The following is a 4,209-nucleotide window of genomic DNA, read 5'->3' on the forward strand; positions in this document are numbered from 1 at the left end:
GAGGCTGTAAATCTTTACGGGAGCAGAAAGCCTCATCTTTCTCCCATGGAACAGCTGGTAGTTTTGAACTGCTGACCTTGAGGTTCACAGCCTGATTTGTAACCACTACGCTACCAGAGCTGTGTATATATATATATATATAATGTTTATTGTTCTTGTGCCGTTGAGTCAATTTTGACTCATAGTAATCCTGATAAGGTTTCCGAGGCTCTAAATCTTTGCAGGAACAGAAAAGCCTCATCTTTCTGCCATGGAGAAAGATGGATTGAAACCACTGACCATGAGGGACTATGTGGTTAACAGCTCACTATGCTACCAGGGCTCCTTGTAAACATCTGTTTAAATATATTTAATAACAACACAATAAGACACACACCAATTCAACACCATCTGCATGTACATTTCAGGGACATTGATTTGCCTTCTTTAAATTGTGCAGCCACTCTTACCCTTCTTTTCCAATTGTTCTTCTACCATCAGCACAGCCGGCCCCTGAACTCCCGATCTAACGTTTTGAGTTGCTGTTGTCAGTTTGATCCCTTGTGGATAGTTCTTTCAGAATTACTATGAGTTGAAATTGACTTGATGATGGTGATGTGGTTTTGACTTTTTTTAGATAGTTCTTTTTTATTTTTACATAGTTCTTTTAAAGAGCACAACCATAAGAATCTTTAACTTTCATTCAGGACATGAACCACCCTTCCACCTCCTTCCCCTACCTGGCTTTCAGAAACATTGACTGGGCTCTGTGGAAAGATAACAGAATCAGAAGCCATGGCCCCTTAAGACGCTCAGGCTCTTTCTCCAAGGTGGCAACAGGTAGCCCACGAGCTGGGTATTGTCTCACACTCCAATGATGTTCAAAATTTAAGTTAATTGCCACCTTCAAAAATAGGAAAATTTCATATGAGAATCTACTTTTCCAGCTCCTCTGGAAGAAAACTCAAAACTTGTGGCAGGACTGGCTCCACATTTACAAAGGGCAGTGAGAGGCAGCAGCTGGGCAGCGGCTGCCACCTTGACACAGACTTGTACTCTCAGTTGCCACACTCCCCACCTATCCTACTTACCTTATTTGCATCACCACACAGACCCTGTAAACATTTGTGTTTGTCGCCCCTGCTTTAACCATTAATAACATTTACTCTTTTCTGTGAGCTTACAGTGTACCAGGAGAAACACATGACAGATTCTTTATATATATATATATATATATATATACATACATATAATCTCATATACTTTTCCACAACAGTCAGGAAAGCTCAACATTTTTATTTTCCATTTGACATGTGAGACAAACGAGAGACAGGAAGATAAGTAACTTGCCAGTGTGATAACAGCTAATGGAGCTGAGGTTTCAGCTCAGCCCTGTCCAATTCTAAAACCTGGGTTTTGAATGTCTCTATTCGGTGGTCTCCCATTCTAGCTGGAAAAACCTTATGGGAAAAGACTCTTTTGGTGATATAAGCCAGACAGTTTTCAAATTGTGTGTGGCTCAGAGGGGTGCATTTGAGGGAGTTGGATCGCAGTGTCCCTGCTTCCAGGGATGGTGGAAGAGCAGTGACACTCCTCACCTGTGTGCAGGTTCATGGTACGCAGGTTCAGCTCCCATGGGTTTTCCAATGCTCCTGAGGCTGAGGAAAGTAAGCCTCATGGAAACAGTATGAGTTCCAACCTCCCCCTCAGGTTTTTCAGGGTCCTGATTGCTTGGCAGGCAGGAAGGTGGGCAGGATTCTGAATGAAACATGGTGGCCACAGATAGAGGATATGCTCCCATCCTGGCCATGTTGATGCAAAAGAGGACCTCAGAAGAGGTGGGATGGGGTGGCTAGGATGGAGGGTCTGGAGAGTGTGGCATCATTGCAATGATGCAAGGGGCCTTAATAGCAGTGGGATTTTGTTAAGCTGAAGCTCCCCTGCTTCTGGAAATTTCCTTTGCTTTGCTTTTCAAAATATGGGAATGCATTATTCATTTATTCACTTGGTAAGCCAGTGCTCAATGTCTTCTCTGCCCTCACTAGTGTGTATGTGAGAGTCTGAGTGTGTGGTATGAGTTTGTGGTGTGTGGTGATGGGGGAAGTGTTCAGAAAAGTTCTGTCTTTGCTTTTAGCAGTTCACGACTTCACAAACGTGTGAACATGTAGTGAACTGTAAGGACATGTCCATATAGGGTTTTTCCTTTAGGAGACTGTACTCCTGTAGGGGAAATGAGACATGAAGCCAGGAACATGTACCAGTGCCTTTTGAGGTATTTAGCCTTATTGGGCCTTTGTTTCCATCATCGAAAAATGGAACTTTTTAAATCTTCGTCATTATTGTGAGGAAGAAAATAATGTATGTGAAGAGACTAACAGTGCCTGGGCTAAAACAAAACCCATTTGGAGTTTAGGAGTATGTCGGCTGCTGCCCCGTGGAACTCTGCTTCCTCCCCAGCATGCACCACTGGGCCCATCCTACCCACGGCTTCTTCCTTTGCTTTGGGAATTACTCTAGCCCCAAGTGCACAATGGAGTCCTGGTGTGGCACTGTGGGTTAATGTGCCAGACTGCAAAGCCGTTTGAACTGCAAGGTCGGTGGTTCAAGCTCACCAGTCGCTATGGGTCAAACCCACTCGAAGGCACTTAACAACAACAACAAAGCTCACAATGGCTTCCAATTGACCCAAGGCTTTTCTCAGGTGTACCTTTTGATCTAATCAAGTAGCTCCTGGCCAGAGGAAGTCTGTGAAGGTAACAGTGTGTGCTACTCTCAATATTTCAAAAGTCTACAGGATTTCTGAAAACACTCTTACATTTGAATTTTAAAATGAGAATTTTAATTCTCATCTTTAATTTTGGTTCAGTGTCTTTATACATATTATCTCCTAAGAAAGTGAATTGTATGTTGTAAACACAGTTTGATAGAATGGGATCCACTAGAGGGAAAAGGTGGGGTCTTTGTTGGGGGAAATAGGTGAAAAACATTGCCCTAACCCTGACCCCCAGCCAGATCTGTTCTGACTCTTCGCACTGCTCAGTAAATCGTTGGCATGATCATCATTGGCATTGTGACCTTTTGCCGCAGGAGTTTCCTTTATCCCCAATTTGTTAACTCTTGATCTTCTCTGCAACCCCCCACCACGATTCTTTCAGATTCTTCCATTTGCATCACCACCACCGCCCCATATGTTGTTAAGTGCCACCAAGTCCATTCTGACTCATAGTGACCCTGTATAGGGTTTCTGAAGAGCAGCTGGTTGGTTTGAACCACTGACCTCATGGTTAGCAGTCCAGTGCTTATCCTACAGTGCCACCCCACCACCCCACCTAGTCACCCAAACTCGGCTTCTCTTTATTAACTCCACAGCCATCCTGTGTAAAGCAAGGCCCTTATCACCTCATGCTTACACTAGTGCAGTAGTCTTGTGCCTTTTGGAAGGCGCTGACTCCCAAGGTAAGCAGATAGGTACAGGTCCTGCCTCTGGGTGGGAATCTTGCCTTTCCCACTTAACTGCTATGTGATCCTGGGTAAGTTATATAGTCTTTCTGAGCCTTAGTTTCCTCAACTCAAAACGGGGACTAGCGACTGTTTTGTAGAGTTTTTGTGAGAAGTAAGTGAAATAAAGTCTACAAAGCACATAGTAACAGCTGATATAATAACTAATATTTAAGGAATACTTACTATGTGCTAAGCACTGGTTTTTTTTTAAATAACTTAAAAAAATTTTGTTGTTGAGAATATACGCAGCAGAACATACACCAATTGTGAAATGTTTCTGCATGTACAATTCAGTGATACTGATTGCATTTTACATTAATTATACCGTGCAACCATGATTCCCTTCTTTTCTGAGTTGTTCTAGCCCCATTAGCATAAACTCACTGACCCCTAATCTTTTGAGTTGCTGTTGTCAATTCATGTCATTTAGATAGTTCTTAAAAGAACACAATGCTCAAGACAGACATTCTTAGTCTTAACAGACTAGTTAAGCTACACTGCTGTTTGATTTTAAGAAAATTTCAGAGGATATCTTTGGTATAAGGTTTAAAGATTACTTGAAGATACTAGTTTTGGGGCCTCCATGACTCCAGAAAGTATAGATTCCATTCAGATTTGAAATTCTGTTCTATATTTTCCCTCATTTGATCAGGGATCTTCCATAGAATCGTTCATAGAATCTTTTTTTTTTTTTTTTTTCTTAAATGTTTTATTGTGAATTATGTGATC

General features: G+C 42.1%; 1 protein-coding gene across 1 annotated transcript in view; it reads left to right on the forward strand.

The window, feature by feature from the left end:
• The window catches only part of RNF43 (ring finger protein 43), an 83,887-nt gene that overhangs the window by 61,817 nt on the left and 17,861 nt on the right, over positions 1 to 4,209 (forward strand). The window lies entirely within an intron of this gene.

The sequence above is a fragment of the Chrysochloris asiatica genome, unplaced genomic scaffold, assembly GCF_000296735.1.
Source record: "Chrysochloris asiatica unplaced genomic scaffold, ChrAsi1.0 scaffold00007, whole genome shotgun sequence".
NCBI lineage: Eukaryota > Metazoa > Chordata > Mammalia > Afrosoricida > Chrysochloridae > Chrysochloris > Chrysochloris asiatica.